This window comes from Phyllostomus discolor, chromosome 7 (genome assembly GCF_004126475.2).
Source record: "Phyllostomus discolor isolate MPI-MPIP mPhyDis1 chromosome 7, mPhyDis1.pri.v3, whole genome shotgun sequence".
NCBI classification, from domain to species: Eukaryota; Metazoa; Chordata; class Mammalia; order Chiroptera; family Phyllostomidae; genus Phyllostomus; species Phyllostomus discolor.
Window position 1 is genome coordinate 88,640,205 of NC_040909.2, and position 26,421 is coordinate 88,666,625.

General features: G+C 38.8%; 1 long non-coding RNA gene across 1 annotated transcript; it reads left to right on the forward strand.

Moving 5' to 3' along the window:
• Positions 1 to 22,409: 22,409 nt before the first annotated feature.
• LOC118501875 lies at positions 22,410 to 23,252 on the forward strand. Its single transcript, XR_004904537.1, has 2 exons — positions 22,410 to 22,443; positions 22,985 to 23,252. It is a non-coding gene; the product is annotated as an uncharacterized LOC118501875 (long non-coding RNA).
• Positions 23,253 to 26,421: the final 3,169 nt, after the last annotated feature.

Here is a 26,421-nt window from a genome sequence, read left to right on the forward strand (position 1 = left end):
ATAAGTGAGGTACACTGTTCCCTCTCTGACCCTTCCCCCATAGACAGCACACAATGCAGCAAAGAGCTGCCCTGTCTTGACAAATACCTAAAGTCCCACCTGCTTACAGCATAACAGGTGCAATGAGATGAAGAAATCTGGCCCAAATGAAAGAACAGATTAAAGCAGAAAAAGAGTTAAGCAATTAAGAGATAGACAATGTATCTGATGCAGAATTCAAAACACTGGTAATGAGGATGCTTAGAGAACTGATTGAGCTTGGTCGCAAAATGAAGGAAAAAAACAAAGGCTACACAAAGTGAAATAAAATAAAATATACAGGGGAAAAACAGTGAAGGGAACAAAACTGAGACTCAAATCAATGATATGGAGCAGAAGAAAGAAATAAACATTCAACCAGAACAGAATGAAGAAACAAGAATTCAAAAAAATGAGGAGAAACTCAGGAAACTCTGGAACAGCTTTAAATGTTTCAACATCCAAGTCATAGGGGTGCCAGAAGGAGAAGAGGAGAAGTAAGAAATTGAAGACTTATTTGAAAAAATAATGAAGGAGAACTTCCCTCAGCTGGCAAAGGAAATTGACTTCCAGGAAGTCCAGGAAGCTCAGAGAGTCCCAAAGAAGTTGGACTCAAAGAGGAACACACCAAGGCACAGCATAATTACATTACCCAAGGTTAAAGAGAAGGAGAGAATCTTAAAAGCAGCAGGAGAAAAGAAGATAGTTACCTACAATGGAGTTCCCATAAGACTATCAGCTGATTTCTCAAAAGAAACCTTGCAGGCAAGAAAGGGCTGGAAGTATTCAAAGTCATGAAATGCAAGGACCTACAGCCAAGATTGCTCTTTACAGCAAAGCTTTAATTTAGAATGGAAGAGCAGATAAAGTGCTTCTCAGATAAGGTCAAGTTAAAGGAGTTCATCATCACCAAGCCCTTACTATATGAAATGTTAAAGAGACTTATCTAAGAAAAAGAAGATAAAAAATGTGTATAGTAAAATGACAGCAAACTCACAATTATTAACAACCACACCTAAAACAAAAATGAAAACAAACTAAGGAAACAACTAGAACAGGAACAGAACCACAGAAATGAAGATGACATGGAGGGTTAGCAACAGGGGAGTTGGAGGAGGAGTGAGGGAGAAAATGTACAGAGAATAAGTAGCATAGATGGTAGGTAGAAAACAGACAGGGGGAGGGCAAGAATAGTATGGGAAATGTAGAAGCTAAAGAACCTATGACACATGGACATGAACTAGAGGGGGGGAACATGGGTGGGAGAGGGTGGAGGGGGATGGAGGAGGTAATGGGACAGCTGTAATAGCATAATCAATAAAATATTTTAAAAATATATAGAATCTATAAGAATATGGTGTAAAACAGAATATAAAAATTCTACCAAAGCATTAATATTTATGAAAGACTCCTTAAAATATAAATAAATATAAACACGCATATATCTTCCATCTTGTGTAAAATAGTTACATAATGAATATTTGTTGGTGATAATGTACTTCATACTGATATAGTATCAATTTAAAAATATAATATCGCTAGGGTAATATTTAAACATTAAGTGGTTTCTCATGAAACTACTCTGCTTTTGAAAAGGTATTTATAGTAAAGGAAAACTAGTACCGAATTGGCCCTCATCCTCTTAACAACTAATAACTCATAGTCTTTCTAAAACTGTGCCTCTTTAATTGACAGAAAAATAACAACTGAATTCAATCAAGATGAAACAGGATCTGGAGTTTCTGGAGAACATAATAATTACAACACATAAATAATAATTTCTTTCCTTACCCACCTACATTACCAGACCAAGTACATACCTCATATCAAATAGAAATTTTTTGCAATAGGTATTATTATCCTTCTTTCACAGAGGAACAAACAGAGCCTCATGCCAAGTATTTAATGGGAAATCACTGGTGGTCAGTAGCAGTGAGAAGTATTTTGAGGCCTACGATTTGAACATTATATTTTCAATTTGTAATAAAAAATTAAATCTGACAGATATCAAGACTGCAGATATCAAGATGACAGATATCAAGGTAGGTAGGAGCAGAGCCCAGTTCTCCCTGTGCCCAGCTGGAACACCTAGCCAATCTTCTAAGGAACAGAGTGAACAGCTAATGGAATCCCAGCTTATATGAAGTTTGGAGGTCAAAATTTGTAGAGGACATTGAGAAACAGATGGTGAGGAGATAGTGGCCCACAGGCCACTAAGGTCCCTGGGATCTGCTCAGAGACCTAGGCTGCTGTGGCCCCTGACCCAGCGCCTGCTGCAGGATATGGGGAGGAGAGTTAGAGCACCAGCTCCCTCCCCTACCAGAGCAGAGAGGGTACCCTGGCACCAGGAGGGACCTGAATGCTTGAAGTCACTGCAGGGAAGAGAGACAAAGTGGGAGACACACAGAGGTGGTGTACACCTGCTGGGACTATGGATGCCAGCTAGGTCATTACCAGAGACATTGGGAAGCCGGGAAACACCTGGAGAAGGGAGATGAGTTGGGCCATGTCGGACCCTAACCCAGATAGTCTCCAGTCTGGTTAGAAAGTGGGCTGTGTAAAAAACCAGGCACTTGTTCAGAATGGCAGGCTTAAACCAGAGGCTTTTACTCAAAAAAAAAAAAAAAAAAAAAAAGGTTCTCAGCCGCTTTTTAAGGAACTCTTGCACAGCAGCTGGCTCTCCAGAGTGTGATTTGAACTGCAGGCCTGTGCTTGACTTGACATCAGCAGCTTGCCAGGCAGCTGATGCACCCTGCTAACCCTGAGGCTGATTTGAGCAGCTTGCCTGTTCTTCACTAGGTTGCGGAGTCATGCCACTCCCCTGAAGGCTAACTGGCACCTCTCAACCTGCAGCTGATTCTGGCTGCTCACAGCACCACTTGCCCCTATGCTGATTTGAGCCCTACACTGGAGCTTGACTCACACTGCTCTCCCAGTAGCTGGATGGCACAGTGCACCCAGTGACTGACTGGCACTGCTTGCCCAGCAGTGGGCTTCAGCCACTGTGGGCTCACAAAGAGCAAGGAGAAGGCACACCACACAGACCTTGGTGCAACTAGTGGGTTAAAGGCATAGGCTTGGTGTAGGTGGTCAGTGAGGGCTCAGCAGCTCGTGGAGGACCTGGGCCGGAGAATGGGCAACTGTGAATATTGTGGCCCAGACCTGATCCCCATCCTCCCAAAACCATAGGAAGGGAGAAAAGCAAACCCCACTCCCCCTTTCCTGTGGCATCCAGGAAGATCAGGAGAACTCACTTAATGGGTTTAAAGTCAGAAGGAGGTTTATTTTTTTCCTTCCTTTCTCTTATTTTTTTTACTTCTCCCAAGTAAGACAATAAGACCTGGAGGTGTGAATGGTCCAGAGACAGATCCAAAGGGGGAGCACAAAGCTAACCCCAAAAACTGAGAAACTGAGACAAATTTCACTTTCCTATCTCATAGAACTGTCATTTTATTGTTTACTTGTATTATTATTATTAATTCATTATTTTTACATCTTTTATTAGCATTTTAATTTCTCTTCTTTCTGTTTCGTTTTCTTCATTTGAGTTCTCTGTTTAATTTCATTGTTTGACTGGTTTGCCTTATTCTCTTTCATATTGCATTTTAATTTTCCATCTTACACTTCACTTGTGTTCCAATAACACACTACTCTTGATTGTATACTTTCTATTCTGGTTATCCAAATCATATATTTCTTGTCATATTATTGTTGTTCCAGTATTATGGTAAATAATTATTGTTCCATAAAATTGTAAATACTACACAGCACCCCTCCATGATCTTAGCCCATTTGACTTTATTCCTGAGCTTTATTATTATTATAGTTAACTCTATGCTCCCGTATACTACGCCTACCTTCTATCCTTTACTCTCACTATATATCATCATCTAACCTTGCACAAGCACTCTGTTTTCCGGATTCAGCTCACAATCCTCCTCCTAACAAGAGTCTTATCTCTCTTTCACCTTTTATAAAAAGTGGCTACTTGGGTAAAATATCACGGTTAACACTATACTTATCCAAAGGATTGCCTATCTCATTTCTTTTTTTAACATATTTTATTGATTATGCTATTACAGTTGTCTGATTTTCTCCTCTGTGTTCCCCTCCACCCTGCATACCCTTTCTCACCCACATTACCCCCCTTTAGTTCATGTCCATCTGTCATAGGTTCTATAGCTTCTACATTTCCCATACTATTCTTGCCCTCCCCCATCTATTTTCTACCTACCATCTATGCTACTTATTCTCTGTACATATTCCCTCTCACTCTTCCTCCCACTCCCCTGTTGCTAACCCTCCATGTGATCTCCATTTCTGTGGTTCTGTTCCTGTTCTAGTTGTTTGCTTAGTTTCTTTTGGTTTTGCTTTAGGTGTGGTTGTTAATAATTGTGAGTTTGCTGTCCTTTTACTATACATGTTTTTTTAAAATCTTCTTAGATAAGTCCCTTTAACATTTCATAAAATAAGGGCTTGGTGATGATGAACTCCTTTAACTTGACCTTATCTGAGCTCTTTATCTGCCCTTCCATTCTAAATGAAAGCTTTGCTGGAAAGAACAATCTTGGATATAGGTCTTTGTCTTTCATGACTTTGAATACTTCTTTCCAGCCCCTTTTTGCCGGCAAGGTCTCTTTTGAGAAATCAGCTGACAGTCTGATGGGAAGTCCTTTGTAGGTAACTATCTCCTTATCTCTTGCTGCTTCTAGGATTCTCTCCTTCATTTTAATCTTGGCTAATGTAATTATGATGTGCTTTGGTGTATTCCTCCTTGGGTCCAACTTCTTTGGGACTCCCTGAGCTTCCTGAACTTCCTGGAAGTCTATTTCCTTTGCCAGATTGGGGTACCCCTATAATTTGGTACCCCTATAATTTGGGTGTTGGAACATTTCAAGAAGTCCTGGAGGTTCCTAAGCCTCTCATTTTTTTGAATTCTTGTTTCTTCATTCTTTTCTGTGTAATTGTTTCTTTCTTCCTTCTGGTCCACTCCATTGATTTGAGTCCCAGTTTCCTTCCCATCACTATTCGTTCCATGTACATTTTTCTCCATTTCACTTAGCATAGCCTTCATTTTTTCATCTAGTTTGTGACCAAAATCAACCAATTCTGTGAGTTTCCTCATCACCAGTGCTTTGAACTGTGCATCTGATAGGTTGACTATCTCTTCGTCACTCAGTTGTATTTGTTCTGCTGCTTTGATCTGTTCTTCCATTTGGGCTATTTTTTTTTTTTTTGTCTTGTCATGTCTGTTATGTATGAGGGGCAGAGCCTTAGGTGTTCACCAGGTTAGGGCAACCCATGTCACTGGGTTGTGATGCACTGTATGTGTGTACGGGATCCAAGAGGGAACAATGGTGCTTGCTCCACTCTCTGTTGGATTTCAATCCCTTCTGCTGTTTCCCCCAAGCAAATGGGGCTTTCTGGTGCTGACTCCCATGTGGATGGGCTTGTGTACATTCTAGGACCCTGTGGGTCTCTCTACTGAACTCTCCTGTGAGGCTGGGAGTCTCTCCCTGCACCTCAACCCCCACAGGTGTCCCCAGTCGGTGCCTTGATGCTTTATTTCCTGGCGCTGGGACCCTGGTTTGCGGGGTCTGTCTCGTTCCCCAGCCTCGCCTGGTTCATCTGTGTGTGTGGATGTGGGACTGTCTGGTTAGCCAGCTGCCTTGCACACCATGCTTGGCTTCACAATCACCAACTCCCTGGGTCTTCCGGTTGCCACTCCACGCCTGGGATCTGCTGGCTGCCACCTGTGCACCCAGGGTCCACCCACTTCTGTCTTCGCACCTGGTGCCAATGATTTTTGCTCCATGACCCCTCTCCACTTGGCCGCCCAACTCTTCCCTGCCTACTGGTCTGGATGAATGTGTCTATTTTAACTCCTTGGTTGTTGGACTTCCATACAGTTCAATTTTCTGTCAGTTCTGATTGTTATTTTGTTTTCAAATTGTTGTCGTCCTTATTTGGGTTGTACAAGGAGGCACAGTGTGTCTACCTACACCTCCATCTTGGCCAGACGTCCCAAAGAATTGCCTATCTCTTCTCTACTTGTTAGTACTTTAAATCCCATAGAATACTCTCCTGCTGTCTTAAAACATTTTGCCTACCCCCTGCCACTGATCACATACAAGGTTAGGGGGGAGCTGTGAACATTGGTATACCTGCTGGACAAGAGAACCCACGAACAAGGGAACCACCAAAAAGTAAAAATCCAAGTACAACAAGAGAGCCCACACAAATAGGAGAAAGGGCAACCCTAGAGCACACATGGACATCAGAGATGAAACCACTGAATCCCATAGAATCCCTAATATAGAAGTTCACCCTCCAAAGACAGCTAGCAAAGTGAAACATCAGGAAGCACAGAAACAAACAAAAAGAGTCACCTAAAGTGGGGAGACAACAAAAAAAAGGAACCTGCAATCAAAAGGAATGGAAGACTCCCCACTAAAAGAGCTAAATGAAATGGAGGTAACCAAAATACCAGATATAGAATTCAAAATAATGGTTATAAGGATGCTCAAGGAACTCACAGACAACTACAAGGAACTGAGTGAGAACTATAACAGTATGAAAAAAAAATAGAAACTTTAAACAAAAACCAGCAAGAAATGAACAACAAAATTTCAGACATAAAAAACACACTAGAAGGAATTACAAGCAGGCTGGACAAACCAGAGGACCAAATTAGTGAGCTGGGAGACAGGGCCGAAAGAAACACCCAGGTAGAGCAGGTGCATAAAGACTAAAAAATATGAAGATAGCTTAAGGGAACTCCAAGATTACATGAAACACAACAACATTTGAATCATAGGAATACCAGAAGGAGAAGAAAAGTAAGAAGGGATAGAAATCCTGTTTGAAAAAATAATGACAGAAACCTTTCTGATCTGGAGAGGAAAAAAACCACACAAATTCAGGAAGTACAGGGAATCTTAATCAAGATGAACCAAAAGAGGTCAACTGCAAGATATATCATAATTAAAATGACAAAACTCAAATACAAGGAATCTTAAAATCAGCAGCCAGAAACAAGAAATAACATACAAAAGGGCTTCAAAAAGGGTAGCAGCTGATTTCTCAACAGAAACACTCCAATCCAGAAGAGAATGGCAAGAGGTATTCCAAGTAATGAAAACAAAGGCCTGCAGCCAAGATTACTCTACCTAGCAAGGCTCTGAATTAAAATGGGAGGCAAAATAAGGAGTTTCCCAGAAAAAAAGAAGGCTGAAAGAATATATCTCCACCAAACCAGTACTAAAAGATTTATAAAGGGTCTATTACAAGAAGAGAAAGGAAAAGAGTAAAAGAGAGAGGAATACAGATACAAAGGGGGAACATGAACAAATGCTTATCAATAATAACCTTAAATGATAATAGAATAAATGCTCCAATCAAAAGACAGAGGGTAGCTGAATGAATAAGAAAACATGACCTGCACCCATGATGCCTAGAGGAGACCCACCTCAGAACAAAATATTTACACAAACTGAAAGTAAAGGGTTGGAAAAAATGTTCCAAGCAAATGGGAAAGAAAAGCTGGGGTAGCAATACTCATCTCAAACAAAATAGACTTCAAAACAAGGGCCATAAAAAGAGATCCAGAAGGACCCTTCATAATACTCAATGGAAGACTCCATCAAGGTGACATAAACATTATGAACATGTATGCACACAACATAGGAGCCCCCAAGTACATAAGGAAAATCTTAGAGGACTTGAAGAAAGATATAAACAGCATATTATAGTAGGGTATTTTAACACTCCACTGTCAAAAAAGGAAAGATCTTCCAAACAAAATATCAACAACGATATACGGCATTGAACAATGTCCTAGATCAAATGGACTTAACTGATATATATAGAAACTTCATCCCAAAGAAGCAAAATACACATTCTTTTCAAATGCACATGTAACATTTTCAACAATAGACCACATGATAGGACAAAAATAAGCCTCAACAAATTCAAGAAAACTGAAATCATATCAAACCTATTCTTGACCACAAGAGCCTGAAACTAGAAATCAACCAAGAGAAAAAACTAAAAAATGCTCAAATACCTGGAAATTTAATAGCATGCTATTAAACAATGAATGGTCTAATAATGAGATCAAGGAAGAAATCAAAAGGTTTCTGGCAACAAATGAAAACAAGCACACAACAATCTAAAACTTATGGGACACAGCGAGGTTGTCCTTAGAGCAAAGTTCATAGCGATACAGGCCTATTAAAAAAAAGTAGAAACATTTCAAATAAAGAATTCATCTCAACATCTGCAAGAACTGGAGGAACAACAACAAAGACAGCCCAGAGCAAGTAGAAGGAAGGAAGTAGTTAAAATCAGAGCATCTAGGGAACCTGTCCGCATGGTATGGCAAATGTAGGCCAGCCCCTAACTCGGAAAGTCCAGTGGGAAGAGAGTTGGTACACAGGACCCATGCCCACAGATAGGTTCTCCCACGGGGAATCAGGCCTGCATTGTACCTAAGCTGTTTTGAGGCTTGCTTTCACTAAAACTCCCTCACTTTGAATTGAGGCAGCAAATGTTTGTTGCATATATTTAAAGTAACTTCCTAAAATCTATGGTAAACCTCCCAAGGATGGAATGTAGCCAGTTCAACTACTTTTTCCATTACATTTGCAAATATCCTTTTTCTTTGTAGTAATTAGCAACATCCTCTCCTTTGTTATCTGTAAAAGGTAATCACCTAAAGTAAACCTGTGCATAGTAAATGAGGACCATCCTTGATGTAATGTGCCCAGAAAAGCAATAAAAGCTTGTCCAGGCAGGGGTCAGAGCCTCTCTCACTCAAAGAGCAGCCATGCCATCCCTTTTTCTCTACAAGACTTCTGTAGTCTGTGTGAATTTGTTCATCACAGCCATAACACATGAACCCTGCAGGCCAGGGTCTGCATCAAGAGTAGAAGAATTAAAGGACATAGAGACTAAAAGAACAATTATACCCACACCTTTAACAAACTTTGCTAGTTGGTTGTCAGTAGGTAGTTGTTGCATTGTTTTTCAATAGAGCTTCTCTAGAGCTTCACTAAGTCTGTATGTTTCAAATAATGAATTTTACCAGTCCCATCTTCTCCTCTTTCATTTCAAATTTAATTCTGCCATCTTAGCCTATTTTTTTTCTTTTTCTTTTTTCTTTCTTCTATTTCTCTTTCACCCTGCCTTTTTATTTTTCCTTATTCCTTTTTTTTTCTTTTCTCTTTTCCTTACATTCCAAATTTTAATTTTTCCCTCTCTTGGTCTGGTTTTTGTCCCTGACTATTAGTATTCCCTCTTCTTCTATCATTTCAAAATCATTATTCATTCCTCTAAACATCTCTTAGACTTTTCTTTGTTTCTTTTTTCCCTTTTATTCCCATAACACCTACATTAATTTTAGCTCACTTTTTTGTGGATATTACTCTGGCGGATCTTTCTCTCCAATTTGGCTCCTAATTTTCATTAATTATTTACCATTTTTCCTTCCTTTTTCTTTCTTTCTCTAACTTTATTTTATATCATTTTAATTTCTGTTTAAACCTAATACTATACACTTCCCTCCTCATATTCAATTCCATATTCATCATTACCTTTTTTATTCATGAGGTAAATTTTACCTTCTCTCTTTCCATTGATCAAACTCCCAACTCTTATTAGTGATATTCCCTCCACCATCTCAAAATCATTTCTCTTTCAGTAGGTCATCTCGTATCCTCTCTTTCTTATAATAGTATTAATCTAATTACACCCTTATTATTACTGATTAATTTGCTGTTGATAGCGGGAATGTAGGGTTGGAGTTATATTTGAGGCTGTGGGTTTGTTTCCTGGGCTTTGAGGTTTTGTTGTGGCAGCACCTACACAACAACACACAAGACCCAGTGGGCAGAGTGACCCTCAGTCAACCAGCTAGAGAGAAGGACCCACCAAAGAAAGACCTGACAACAATCAAAACACAATGACGTCCAGAAAACCAGCATTAAAGGCATAAAGGGCATCCCAAGAGTATCAAGTTTAGGTGATCAAAAAGAAAGCTGAGAACACTGAATCTCACAGGCCTCCTACCATAGAAGTTCACATCACAAAGTCAGAAGTCAAAAAAGATCAATTTAAGAAGCAGAAGCAAACAAGAAGAGTCCCACAAACAATGGGAAGACAGAGAAACAACCACTACTCAAAAGGAAAGGAGGAATCCTCAGAAAGAATGCTAAATGAAATAGAGACAAGTCGACTATCAAATATTGCATTCAAAACAATGGTTATAAGGAAGCTCACTGAGCTCAGTCTGAATTATGAAAAACTATAGGGAAACTATAAGGAATGTACTGCAAATTATATCAGCATTAAAAGGACATAGAAAAATCAACAAGGGCCATGAGGAAATGAAGAATACTTTTTCTAAACTGAAGAACACAGTAGAAGGAATCAAAAGCAGGATCAATGGAGTAGAGGATTCAATCAGTGAGCTGGAGGACAAAGTATAAAAAAACACCCAAAATAAACAAGAAAAGGAAAAGAGGCTCAGAAAGAATGAAGAGGGATTGAGGGAAATGCAAGACAATATGAAACGTAATAATATCCATATAATAGGTATACCAGAAGGAGAAGAAGAGGAGCAAGGGATAGAAAACCCATTTGAAAAAGTAATGATGGAAAACTTCCCTAATTTAATGAGAGAAAAAGTCACACAAATCTAGGAAATATAGGAAGTCCCAATCAAGAGGAACCCAAAGAGGCCCACTCCAAGACATATCATAATTAAATGGCCAAATTTAAAGACAAAGAGAGAATCTTAAAGGCAGCAAGGGAAAACAGGAAGTAATATACAAGGGAGCTCAGATATGTCTAGCAGCTGACTTCTCAACACAAACATTACAAGCCATAGGAAATGGCAAGAAATATTCTAAGTAATGAAAAGCAAAGGCCTGCAACTGAGGCTACTCTATCCAGCAAGGCTCTCAATTATAATTGAAGGTGAAATGAGGGCCTTCTCAGGCAAAAAAAAAAAAAAAATGGCTAAGAGAATACACCTCCATCAAATAAGCATTGCAAGGTATGCTAAAGGGATGGCTTTACAAAGAGGAAAAAAAATGTGAGAGAGAAAGGAACAAAGGTACAAAGGGAGTAAATGGCAATGAATAAGTATGTATCAATAACCTTAAATGTAAATGGATTAAATACTCAAACCAAAAGACACAGGGTAGCTGAATGGATAAGAAAACATTATCTACACATAGGTTGCCTACAAGAGATGCATCTCAGAACAAAAGACCTAAACAGACTGGAAGTGAAGGGTTGGGAAAAAATATTCCAAGCAAACGAACAGGGGGAAAAAAAAGCCAGGGTACCAATAGTTATATCTGACAAAATAGACTTCGAAAAAAGGCCATAAAAAGAGACCCAGGAGGACATTTCATAATACTCAAAGGACGAATCCATCAAGAAGATAAAAATATTATAAACATATATGCACCCAACGTAGGAGCCCCCAAATGCATAAGGAAAATGTTGGAGGACTACAAGAAAGACATATACAGGAACACACTTATAATAGTGGATTTTAACATGCAACTACCAAAAATGAATAGACCTTCCAAAAAAAATATTAACAATGACAATTACCTAGATCAACAGGACTTAAGTGATATATGTAGAACCTTTCATCCCCAAAAAACAAAATACACATTCTTTTCAAATGCACATGTAACATTTTCAAACATACACCACATGATAGGACACAAAACAAGCCTCAACAAATTCTAGAATACTGAAATCATATCAAGCATCTTCTCCAACCACAAGGGACTGAAACTAGAAAACAACCTCAAGGAAAAAAATGAAAAACACTCAAACCCCTGGTGATCAAATAGCATGCTATTAAACAATGAATGGATTAAGAATAAGATCAAGGAAAAAATCAAAAAAGTTTCTGTAAACAGATGTAAATAAATTCACAATGGTCCAGCCCTGGCTGGCGTAGCTCAGTGGGTTGAGCGCAGGCTGTGAACCAAAGTGTCACAGGTTCGATTCCCAGTCAGGGCACATGCCTGGGTTGCAGGCCATGACCCCCAGCAACTGCACATTGATGTTTCTCTCTCTCTCTATCCCCCTCCTCTCCCTCTCTAAAAATAAATAAAAATAAAAAAAATCTAAAAAAAAATTCACAATGGTCCAAAACTTATGAGATACAGCAAAGGCAGTCCTGACAGGGAAATTCATAGTGATACAGCCCTACCTAAAAAAGGTAGAACATGTCAAATAAACAATATAATACAACATCTACAAGAACTGGAGGTACAACAACAAACAAAGCCCAGTGAGTAGAAGGAATGAAATAACCAAGATCAGAGTAAAATTAAATAACATAGAGACTAAAAGAACAATTCTAAGGATCTATAAATTCAGGAGTTGTTTCTTTGAAAAGATAAACAAAATACACAATCTTTTAAGCATACTCATCAAGAAAGAGAGAGAAGACTCAGATAAACACAATCAAAAATGAAAGAGGAGAGATTACAACTGATAGCACAGAAATACAAAAGGTTGTAAGAAATTACTATGAAGAACTGTATGGCAAGAAATTTGAAAACCTAGGTGAAAGGGACAAATTTGTAGAAAAACATAATCTTCCAAAACTCAATGAATAAAAGCAGAAAGCCTAAACAGACTGAGAACAGATGACAAAATGAGGCAGTAATCAAAAAACTCCCAGCACACCAAAGCCCTGGACTTGATGGTTTCATAGGAGAATTTTACAAAACATTTAAGGAAGAGCTAACCCCTACACTTCTCAGACTATTTCAAAAAAAAAAAAAAAAAAAACAAGAAGGGGGAAAACTCCCAAAATCTTTTTATGATGTCAGCATCATCCTAACCCCAAAACCAGACAAAGACACAACAAAGAAAGAAAACTACAGGTCAATATCACCAATGAACATAGATGCTAAAATCCTCAATGAAGTGCTGGCAAACTGCATCCAGGAATACATCAAAAAGGTCATAAATTTGATCAAGTGTGATTCATCCCAGGGATGCAAGGATGGCACAATGTTCACAAGTCAATAAATGCAATGCATCATATAAACAAAGGAAAACACAAGAATCTCAAATCATATCAACAGATGCACAGAAAGCATTTGATAATGTACAGCACCCATTTATGGTAAAAAAAAAAACAAAAACTCAGGAAAGTAGGAGTAGAGTGAGGCAGCCACTGGCCAGCAGTGACTGCAAATGCTGCAGCTGCTCATGATATGAGAAAACATATACATGGATTACCGAGTCCTGTGGAGAAATAGGGATGGAATGGCCACTCTCTGTAGTTTAGAGTGCCCGAATCCTGCCCTTCACAGGGTTTTTATAGGGTTTCAATTTGCACAGGAATACAGGTAAAGTTCATCAATCACTGTCAGGCAGTAAAGATCAAACAACAGATAATGTTCAAGGAACTAAAAAGGGCTCCCGCTGAGTTGGGGTCTTATCACCTAAAAAACTACAAAACTTGAGGAGCTAAATCCATTTCCTGCCCAGGCCTTCATAATCTAATTAAGAGCATCCTCAGCAAGCAGGTTTCACAGGAATTTACATATTCCTTTTTCAGGTCTGATCATTCTGGGAAGTCCGAAGTCCCCAGTACGGATTGCACCACCCCTTGTTATTGTCACAGGCTTGAGTAGGGCAGAGGTGACAAAGGCAGCCAGGACATGTGGATGTCTTGCAGGTAGAATGAAGACTCAGGCTTTATCAAAGCCGAGGGGTGAGGTCCATTCACCCCTTTTTCCACAGCCCCCCAAATCCTTCCCTGGGGCCTCCACATGACCATGCCTATCTTAAATGACTCCCCCCTTAGGGAATCTTACCCGTCATTGGCTAACTGGTCAAGCATTGGGGGCCAGACAAAGAGCAGAAGAAAAGAGCGCTCCTGCCAGGGAAATAAGCTTATCTCCTTAGTGTCTCTTGGTTGGAGGTCTCTCATCCAGCCTTAGCCACGGGTGGTTACAGCTTCCTGAGATCAGGCAGGGTGGATGCCAACAGTAGAGGGAACATACCTCAATGTAATAAAGGCCATATGTGAAAAACCCATAGCCATAATCATACTCAACAGACAAAATCTAAAAATTCTCCAAAGATCAGGAACTAGAGTAGGATGTCTGCTTTCATCACTTCTATTCAACACAGTATTGGAAGCCCTAGCCACAGAAATGGGACAAGAAAAAGAAATAAAAGCCATATATATTGGAAAGGAGGAAGTAAAACTGTCATTGTTTGCAGATGACATGATACTGTACATAGCAATCCTATAGATTTGGCCAAAAATACTGTTTGACTTAATAAGTGAATTTGGCAAAACAGTGGGATACAAAGTCAGTATCCAGAAATCAAAGGCATTTTTGTATACCAACAATGAAACATCAGAAGCAGAAATCAAGAAAAAAAATCCCATTTGATGTAGCAACAAGAACAATAAAATACCTAGGAATAAACCTAACACAAGGAGGTAAAAAACCTGTACTCCCAAAACTACACAACGCTGAAGAAAGAAATCAAGGAAGACACAAATAAATAGAATCATATACCATGTTCATGGAATGGAAGAATTAACATCATCAAAATGTCCATACTATCCAAAGCAATTTATAGATTCAGTGCAATTCCTATTAAAGTACCGATGACATATTTCACAGATATAGAAAAAACATTTCAAAAATGTATATGAAACCACAAATAATCCTGAGTAGCCTCAGCAATTTTGAGAAAAAAACAAAGTAGGAGGGATCACAATACCTGATATCAAAATATATAAGGTATTACAAGGCCATGGTAATCAAACAGTATGGTACTGGCATAAGAACAGACACATAGACCACTGGAACAGAATAGAAAGTGCAGAAATAAACCCAAGTCTCTATGGTCAATTAATATTTGAGAAAAGGGACAGAAGCATAAAATGGAATAAAAATAGCCTTTTCTTTTTTTTTTAATCTTTTTTAAGGATTTTATTTATTAATTTATTTTTTAGAGAGGGAAGGGAGAGAGAATGGGACAGAGAGAGAGATATCAATGTGTGGTTGCTGGGGGCCATGGCCTGCAACCCAGGCATGTGCCCTGACTAGGAATCGAACCTGCGACGCCTGGTTCGCAGCCCGCACTCAATCCACTGAGCTACACCAGCCAGGGCTAAAAAATAGCCTTTTCAACAAATGGTGTTGGGAGATCTAGACAGCTACATGAAAAATGAAACTAGATCACCAACTTATACCATACACAAAAATAAACTCAAGGTGGATAATAGACTTAAATATAAATTGTGATACCATAAAAGTCCTGGAGGAGAACATAGACAGGAAAATCTGAGATATTCCATGCAGCAATACTTTCACCAATGTGTCCTGCAGAGGAAGGAACATAAAGGAAAGACTAAACAAATGGGAATTTATACAAATAAAAAGCTTCTGCATGGCTAGAGAAAACATCAGCAAAATGTAAAGGGAACAAAACATAGGGGAAAATATATTCGCCAATGATATCTCAGGCAACAGACTGACCTCCAAAATATATAAAGAACTCACATAACTCTACTCCAGGAAAACAAACAATCAAATTAAAAACTTGGCAAAGGGCCTGAACAGACACTTCTCCAAGGAGCACACACAGAGGGCCCATAGGTATATGAAATGATGCTTACCATCAATAGCCATTAGAGAGATGCTAATTAAAACCAAAATGAGATACCACTTCACAGTGATCAGAGTAGCCATCATTAATAAATCAACAAACAAGTAGTGCTGAAGAGGTTGTAGAGAAAGGGAAACCCTAGTGCATTGTTGGTGGGAACACAGACTGGTACAGCCTCTGTGGAAACAGTATGGAATTTCCTCAAAAAATTAAAAATGGAACTGCATTTTGCCCTGGCAATTCCACTGCTGGAATTATACCCTAAGAATCCTGAAACGCTAATGCAAAAGAGCATATGTGCCCCAATGTCCATAGCAGCACAATTTACAATAGGCAAGTCCTGGAACAGCGTAGGTTCCATCAGTAAATGCGTGGATCAAAACACTGTGGTACATTTACACATGGGACACTACACAGCAGAAAGAAAGAAGGAACTCCTACCCTTTGTGACAGCATGGATAGAACTGGAGAGGATTATGCTAAGTGAAGTAAGCCAAGCAGTGAAAGACAAATACCATATGATCTCACCTATAAGTGGAACCTAATTAACAAAACAAAAAAGTAAGTACAATATAACCAGACACATTGAAACAAAACAAACTGACAGTAACCTGAGGGGCAGGGGGTGGGAAATAATGTGGAAAAGAAGAGAAAGGGCTGTAAATGAACATGTATAAAGGACTCATGGACAAAGCCAAAGTGGGATAGGATTGAGGGTGGGAGATAGAGGTGGGTAGAGTAAAGGAAAGTCGTGATGGGAAATGAAGATGACTGTATTAGAATATTAATAAATATATATATCAAAAATCAAAACAAAAAGTTATTTGTAATTAAAAAATATTTTCCATTTAAAAGGTTGTATTTATTCAGAAAAAAAGAGAGATGACCCAAATAAATAAAATCAGAAACAAAAGAGGTGAAATTGCAATCAATACCACAGAAATTAAAAGGATTTAAGAAATTACTCAGAAGGGTTTGATTTCCAAAATATGTAAGGAACTTTCATGACTCCATATCAGGAAGACAAGCAGTCCAGGTAAAAAAGGGGTCCCTTCCCTCTCTAAAAATAAGTAAATAAAATCTTTAAAAAAAAAAAAAAGGCCCTGGCTGGTGTAGCTCAGTGGATTGAGTGCGGGCTGTGAACCAAAGTGTCGCAGGTTCGATTCCCAGTCAGGATATATGCCTGGGTTGCAGGCCATGACCTCCAGCAACCACACATTGATGTTTCTCTTTCTCTTTCTTCCTCCCTTCCCTCTCTAAAAATAAATAAATAAAATCTTTAAAAAAAAGGAGGGGGGCAAAGGACCTGAACAGATACTTCTCAATCATGCAATAGAGAGGGCCCATATACTAATGAAATAATGCTCAACATCATTAACCATTAGAGAGATGCAAGTTAAAATCACAATGAGCTACCACTTCACACTGGTCAGAATGGACATTATTAATAAATCAATAAACAACAAGTGGTGGCGAGGTTGTGGAGAAAGGGATCCCCAGCACACTGTTGGTGGGAATAGAGACTGGTGCAGCCACTGAGGAAATAGTATGGAATTTCCTCAAAAAACTAAAGATGGAACTGCCTTTCAATCCAGCGAACCCACTGCTGGGACTATAAACTAAGAATCCTGCATCAGCAATTCAGAAAAACCTAGGCACCCCATGTTCATAGCAGCACAATTTACAATAGCCAAGTGCTAGAAACAGCCTAAGTGCCCATGAGAAAATAAGTGGATAAAAAATTTGGTACATTTACACAATGGAATACTATGCAGCAGAGAGAAAGAAGGAACTCTTACCCTTTGTTGATACAGACTCCGGCCCACAGGGTCCGTGTGTTGTGGCTGCAATGAATAAATTCACACGGACTACAGAAGTCCTGTGAAGAAATAGGGATGGCATTGCTCCTCTCTAAGTGAGAGAGAGGGCCCTGACCCCTGCCTGGACAGGCTTTTATTGTTTTTTCTGGGTACATTACGTGGAGGATGGTCCTAATTTAGTTAGCACAGGTTCACTTTAAGTGGTTACCTTTTACAGATAACAAAGGAAAGAATGTTGCTAATTACTTCAAAGAGAAGGATGTTGCAGATCAAGGGGAAAAGTGGTTGAATTGGTTACACTCCATCCTTGGGAGGTGTAGCACAAATTTTAAGAAGGTGCTTTAAAGATATGCAGTAAACATTTGCTGCCTCAATTCAGGGTGAGGGAGTTTTAGCAAAAAGCAAGCCTCATAGCAGCCTAGGTACAATGCAGGCCTGATTCCCCACAGAAAAACTGATCAGTAGGTTTGGCTTCCTGTGTGCCTACCTCGCTCTCTATCAGGTTTTCTGAATCAGGGGCTGGGCTACATTTACCATACCATGTGGACAGGTTCCCTATACTTCACAACAGCATGGATGGAAATGGAGAGCATTATCCTAAGTGAAATAAGCCATGCAGTGAAAAACAAATGCCATATGAGCTCACCTATAAGTAGAACCTAATCAAAAGGCAATTAAATAAGCAAAATAGAAACACAGACATTGAAATAAAGAACAAACTGACAGTAACCTGAGGGGAGGAGGCAGGGGGATAACAGGGGAAAGAAAGGAATGTAACAGGGTGCAGCCAGGGGACCTCCCAAATAGGGACTTGTAATAGGGTCCAGAACTCAGGGTGTCCAGGAAATATTAAAAAAATATTGGCCCTGGCTGGCGTAGCTCAGTGAATTGAGCGCGGGCTGGGAACCAAAGTGTCCCAGGTTCGATTCCCAGCCAGGGTACATTCCTGGGTTGCAGGCCATAACCCCCAGCAACCGCACATTGATGTTTCTCTCTCTCTCCCTCTCCCTCTCCCTCCCTCCCTCCCTCCCTTCCCTCTCTAAAAATAAATAAATAAATAAAAAATATTGATGTCCTCACCCCCACAAATCTGAACTGGGGAATGGGACACATGGAGTAGGTCCATTGAGAGTAGTTCTACATAGCAACAGTTTTGCAACTAACCTCAGACGTGGTCATTTAACATCTCTATAACTTTTAACTGGTTTCATGGATATGTTAAACAGCTGTGGCCACGCTTTGAGCCGGGGTGATAGGAGTGACTTCTACCCAGGACGTAAATAGGAAGCAACCCCCCCGGTTACATTGCCTGCATGAGAGCTTAGAGATAATTTGCTCCATGCCACAGGGCCACACCTGCCCAGACTTACTATGACAGTCCAAAAAAGCTGGAAAAATATGAGAATGCTGGCAAGTGTACCCGATTGTGGGAGGAGTCAGAAATGAGGATGAAGAGGAAGACTGGCACTGGAACTTCAATCCAGGCATGGCAGTCATGAAAAGAGGGGACCACGCTAATTTGGCAAGAAAGGTTAGGACCACATGGCTTTTGGTGAGAAAGGGAGAGCCACATAGCTTTGGGGCTCCCTTTGCCATGCAGCTTAGGAAGCCAGAAAGCAAGATGTAGCAGCATTGCAGAGCTCTCTCTTAGAAGTTTGGAAGAATGCAGGAGTGATGTGGTGGGTAAGAAAAGGGTGGAAGGACTCTTGCTGGTGGGCCATGAGAATGTGCCATGTGGGTTTGGATTAAGAACTGGAGATCGTGGTGATGACACAGCTGATGGTGCTTGGAACAGAAGAAGGCCTGCCAACTGAGCATGGATTATTGGGAAGAACCAGGGGCTACATGAGCCACAGACTTTTATCTCTTTTCCTGAGATATGGTACCCCAGACTGGGCAAAGAGGGGGAAGGAAGGACTGCATGTGTTTGTGGGTGTTTTTAAGGACTTTGGGATTTTAATGAAGGCATTAAGTCATTACCCTAAGTCTGTACAACTTTTTGAATAAATAATTTCTTTCCTATTCCTATATCTAACATCGAGGACTACAATTCCCTGGTGGTGAGCAAGGTGAACTTACTACAGGGGGACCGCAGGAGAAGGGAGGGTTCATTCAGTAATAGTATTTTTGTCCCCTCTCCCATGGGTCAGCTCTGTAATAGGAAGGGGGAAGCAAAAGAACACAGAGGACTGATGGGCACAGACAATGGGAAGGATTGACTGTTGGAGTAGTGGGGACAAGGTAGGGGTGAGCAATGGTAAAGAAGGCAAGACAACTATAACTGAACAACAATAATTTTGAAAAATAAAATTTAAAAATAAAAACATTTTAAAATTTTTAAAAATTCTAAAAGTTAAAGATAAAGAGAGAATCTTAAAAGCAGCAAGAGAAGAGAGTTACCTACAAAGTAGTCCCCATAAGACTATAATCTGATTTCTCAAAAGAAACTTTGCAGGCAAGGAAGTACTGACAGAAGTATTCAAAGTGATGAAAAAGAAGGACCTACATCCAAGATTACTGTATCCAGCAAAGCTATTGTTTAGAATACAAGAGCAGACAAAGAACTTCCCAGACAAGGTAAAGCTAAAAGAGTTAATCTTTACCAAGCCCCTATTGTATGAAATGTTAAAGGGACTTATTTAAGAAAAAGAAGATCAAAACTATGAACAGTAAAATGACAAAAAACTCACAAGTATCAACAACTGAATCTAAAAAAAAAAAAGCAAAATAAACTAAGCAAACAACTAGAATAGGAAAAGAATCATAAAAATGGAGATCACATGGAGAGTTATCAGTGTGGAGGGGGAAGGTGGAGAATATACAAAAAGTTAATGAATCCAAGAGCTAGTTCCTTGAAAAGATAAATAAGATTTACAAAACTTTAAATAGACTTATCAAAAAAAAAAAAAAGAGAAGACCCAAATAAATAAAATAAATGAAAGAAGAGAAATAACACCTGGCACCAAAGAAATATAAATGATTGTAAGAAAATATATGAAAAACTATATGCCAACAAACTGGACACCATGGATGAAGTGGATAATTTCCCAGAAACATAAAGTCTCCCAAAACTAAATCAGGAAAAATCAAAGAATCTCAACAGGCAGATTATACCCAGTGATTTTGAAACAGTAACCAAAAAACTCCCAAAAAACAAAAACCCTAGATCAGATGGCTTACCAGAAGAATTTTTAAAAATATTGCAAGAAGAACTAACTAACACCTCTCCTTCCCAAACTACTTCATAAAATTTAAGAGGACAGAAGGCTCCCAAAATCCTTTCACAAGGCCAGCATTATCCTAATTCTAAAACCAGATAAAGACACTACAAAGAATGAAAATTATAGATCAATATCCCTAAAGAACATAGGAAAAATATTAGCACACCAGATTCAGCAATGCATCAAAAAGATCATACACTATGATCATGTGAGATTTATTCCAGGAATGCAAGGTTGGTACAGCAAATCAATAAATATAATTCACTACATAAACAAAATGAAGGATAAAAACCACTCAATAGATGCACAAAGAGCCTTTGATAAAATCCAGCACCCATTTATGATAAGAATTCTTAGCAAAGTGGAATTAGAGGGAACAAATTTGAACAAAATAAAGGCCATATATGACAATCCTATTGTCAGCATCATACTCAGTGGGCAAAAACTATAGGCATTCCCTCTCTTATTCAACATAGTACTGGAAGTCCTAGCCACAGCAACAGACAAGAAGAAGACATAAAAGACAACCAATTTGGAAAGAAAGAAGTAAAGCTGTCATTATTTGCAGATGATATTATATTATACATAGAGAAGCCCAAAGATTCCACCAAGAAACTACTAGAAGTGATCAATGAATTCAACAAAGTAGCAGGATGCAAAATTTGTATTCAGAAATCAGTTACATTTTTATACACCAGTAATGTTCTAACAGAAAGGGAAACTAAGAAAACAATACCATTCACAATTGCTACAAAATAATAAAATACCTAGGAATAAACCTAACCAGGAATGAAAAAGATCTGTACATGGAAAATTATAAGACACTGAAGAAAGAATTAGAAGATACAAATAAATGGAAGCACATGCCGTGTTCATGGATATGAATTATTAATATCATTAAAATGTCCATAGTCCCCAAAGGAATCTATAGAATCAATGCAATTTCAATCCAGAGTGAGTCCAATGACATATTTCACAGAACTAGGACAAATATTTCAAAAATATATATGGAACTACAAAAGGCCCCACATAGTAACAGCAATCCTGAGAAAGTACAAAGCTGGAGGAATCATGCTACCTAATATGAAGCCATCCTATAAGGCCATAGTAATCAAACAGCATGGTACTTTCATGAAAACAGATATATAGATCAATGGAACAGAACAGAGAGCCCCAAAATAAACTCACATCTTTATAGTCAATTAATATTTGACAGAAGAAGCAATCACATACAGCAGGCTAAAGACAGTTTATTCAACAAATAGTATTGGGAAAATTGGACAGATATGTGCAGTAAAATGAAGCTAGACCGCCTTCTTACACCACACACAAGAATAAATTCAGAATAGATCAAAGGCTTAAATGTTAAATCTAAAACCATAAAAATGTAGAAGAAAACATAGGCAGAAAAATCTCACACATTGGTCATGCCAATATTTTTTTGGATATATCTCCCTTAGGAAGGGAAATGAAAGAATAAACAAACTAAAAAGTTTGGGACAGCAAACTTTTACCCTGGGACTACATCAAACTAAAAAGTTTTTGCACAGCAAAGGAAATCATCAACAAAATAAAATGAAAACCCACAGAATGGGAGAACATATTCACCAATACATCTGGGTAAAGGGTTAATATCCAAAATTTATAAAGAACCTACAAAATTCAACACCATAAAAGCAAACAACCCAATTAAAAAACAGGCAAAGGTCCTTATAGGAGACTGTTCTGCATGGTATGGGCCCAGACAGGACCCACGCCCACAGATAGGTTTTCCCATGGGGAATCAGGCCTGCGGTGTACCTAGGCCACTTTGAGACTTGCTTTTTGTAAAACTCTCTTACCCTGAATTGAGGCAGTAAATGTTTACTGTGTATCTTTAAAGTGACTTCCTGAAATCTATGCTAAACCTTCCAAGGATGAATGTAACCTGTTCAACTACTTTTCCCTTTGCATTTGCAAATATCCTTCTTCTGTGATGTGATTATCGGCATCCTCTCCTTTGTTTTCTGTAAAAGATAACCACCTAAAGCAAACTTGTGCATAAAAAATGAGGACCATTATATAATGTGCACAGAAAAGCAATAAAAGCTTGTCAAGGCAAGGGTCAGGGTGCTCTCCCCTTGAGAGAGTGGCCAAGGTGCTCCAAGGCTGTTTTTCCTCTTGAGAGAGAAGCCATGCTGGCCCTTTTCCTCCACAGGACTCAGTAGTCCATGCGAATTTCTCGTGTCTCATCCACAATGTCATCAGGTCCTGAATAGATACTTCCCCAAAAAGGACATATGGATGGCCAATAGACACATGAAAAGATGTTCAAAGTCAATCATGATCAGAGAGATGCAAATTAAAACTGTAATGAGATACCATCTCACACCTGTTAGAATGGCTATCATCAAGAAATCAACAAACAACAAGAGGATATGGAGCATGGGAACCCATTTGCACTGTTGGAAGAATGCAGACTGGGACAGCCACTGTGGAAAGCAGTATGGAGAGATACCTCAAAAAATTAAAAGTGGATCTGTCTTTCAACCAGTGATCCCACTTCTGGGAATACATCTGAAGGAACCCAAAACACAAATTCGGGAGAACATAAGCACCTCTATATTCATGACAGCATTATTTACAATGTCCAAGATATGGAAGCAGCCCAAGTGTCCACCAGCAGATGAGTAGATAAAACAACTACGGGACATTTGCACAATTGAATACCACTTGGCCATAGAAAAGGGGAAAGTTTTACCCTTTGCAACAGTATGTATGGACCTGGAGAACATTATGCTAAGTGAAATAAGCCAGTCAGAGAAAGACATAGCATATGCTTTCACTCATATGTGGAATTTAATCAACAAACTGAATTAACAAGTAAAATGGGGACAGACTCATAGATAGAGAGCAATATGACAGCTGAGGGAGGAAGTTTAGAGGGTGGCAGGATTGAACAAAAAGGAAAAAGGGTCATGGACATAGACATGGAGAACACTGCAGTGATTGCTGGGGGGAGGTGTGTAAAAGGGAACTAAATGCTAATCAAGAAAATACAAAAAGGATTAAATTTTTAAAAATAACAAGAAAGAAAAAGAATATTACAAAAAATACTAGAAACCCTGGAAACTTTGTCACAAGAACTCCAGAATGTGAGCTCTATCCACAATATAAATCCATGCCTTATCTTTTACAAATATCAACTTCAGCTTAGTGTTCCTGAAAGTGACAAGCGCTGGATCCTTCTTCCTATTAACCAATACTGTTTTTGAAGTAGGTGGTAAAAATTAAACAGCTTCAAAAATTACAATACCTAAAATATCTCATTATCTTTTTTTAGATCATGCCCCTGCTTTCCATGGTACTGAATGCAATACATTGCCAAGAAATCAGAAAAAGAATAGGGTGAGCTGAAAATAATGAAAATACAGTGGCTGATACTTGGAAAGAACATTAGAGATCAGATGGTCCAAATTCCAGCCAACAAATTCTTTCTACAATGTGCTAAGTAACACTACCCGAGGATGCAGCAAATTCAGTCCTTCCTGAAAGCAGCACTTCTGGCTGCCAATCAATGCTAATTTCTACTCCTTTTTTAATGTTTGTCACTATTACTTCTACCATAACTGTCACTACTACTGATTTTATTATATTTGCACAGAACTTTCACATATATTATCTCATTTAATCTTCACAAAAATCATATGAAGTAGGGGGGTCAAAAATTATTATCCCCATTTTATAAATGGGGAGACAGAATCAAGAGATTAGGGAACTTGTCTTGGATCACAGAGTTAGCAAATGCTAGCCTGCCACTGACTAAAACGCTCAGCCTCTCTTCTATGTTAATTATGCTGCTTTGTTAGGAAGTTTTCTTGTGCTGAACCAAAATTTGCTTCCTTGGTATTCTTCTCTACATTAATGCAAATCACTGTCCCCTCAACCAAGAACTCTAAAATAATGTTTTTTCCCCAACTCCTTTGGCTTTTATATTGACATTTGGAAGGAACTTAACAAAATTCTCCAGGAAGTTACGAAGAAACTAGGAACATTGTATAAAGTATCTGTTTGGGTTGGGTTCAGCTACTTGGGAGAGAAACCCAAAATAACCATGGCTTAAAGATTGGCTCACATGAATGTGGAAATAATGTCATCAAGGGCTGTTAGCATGGCTTCACACACTACTGCACTATCTCCACTGCACCAGGGGATACTAAGAGCAATTAGTTGAGTGGACTCTGCTACAGGAAACCTCTATCTGATCAAGAATTTGTCATCAGGATCTAAATAAGCACATATAGAGATGCTCAACAGTATTAATTATTCACAAAAAGTAAATAAAACCAGAATGAGGTGCTACTATATACCACCAGAGTATTTAGTATTAAAAAGATGGACAACACCAAGTGTTATGGAGGATAACAAACAACTGAAACTCTCATAATCACTGATGAGAATGCAAAGTGAGAAAGACAGTAAAGAAATAAAATGTAGTCATTATAGTGGAGCTGAAAAGTTACTAAAATCAGGTCGGCTGAAGCATAAGGAAATGATTCTATTCTTGTTTTAACTTGCCTAAGTAGACTGAGGCACAAGAATATAATTCAATTCTTGTTTTAGCTTGCTTAGGAATGTAAACTTTTGAACAGCCCAACACTCATCAATGCTTGGATATACATAGAACCTCCAGATAACCCTCTATCACCCCCTGAAGAACTAAAGAAAGAATGTTCATGTATCTAGACCACCTGACATCCAGTATATCTAGACAACTGATCATCTGGAGGATCACCATCTCAGACCAGTCCAAAGGCTAAGAATTCAGGCCTGTGAGAACTCTTTTCTTTATTCACAGGAACATTCTGGGTATTGTCCTGTTGTATTTCCAGTTTGCAAACCCTGAGATCCTTGAATGAATCTTTATCACTTATTTCTAGCCAATGTCTCCAGACTCTTTTTGAATTCCTTTGACAAAAATGATACAGTCACTTCGAAAAACAGTTTAGAAATTTCTCATAAAGATAAGTGCTCTCTGCCATATGATTCAGCAGTCCCACTCCTAGGTATTTCTCCAACAAAACGAAAACATACATTTACACAAAGACCTGTATGCAAATGTTTATGACCATTTTATTTATTTTTAAGATTTTATTTATTTTTAGAGAGAGGCAAAAGGAAGGAGAAAGGGAGGGACAGAAATGTTAATGCATGGTTGCCTCTCACATGCCCTATCTGGAGACCTGGCCTGCAACTCAGACATGTGTCCTGACTGGGAATTGAACTGGCAACCCTTTGGTTCAGGGGCCTGCCCTCAATCCACTGAGCTACACCAGCCAGGGCATGACCGTTTTATTTTTAAATTTTTATGCATAATAGCCCCAAACTGGAAACCACTCCAAAGTCGATCAACTGGTAAATAAGTTGTAGTAGTTCACATACTAGAATACTACTCGGTAACAAAAGAGAACACATTCCAGGAAAATTAAAAAGCTGGCACAAAGCCTCAATACAAGACATATCTTGGTGCATTGCTATCATGACTAGGATTTGGAAGTCACTGGAAGTTTCAGTAAAAGGGGATAAGCAGCAGTTAAAATAGACATAACTTGTATGCTATGCCAAGGCTTAAGGTTTATATTTTTGGTGAAGGAATAATTTCTACAATTTGATCTGAACATAATACTGCAAAGAAGCAGATACTG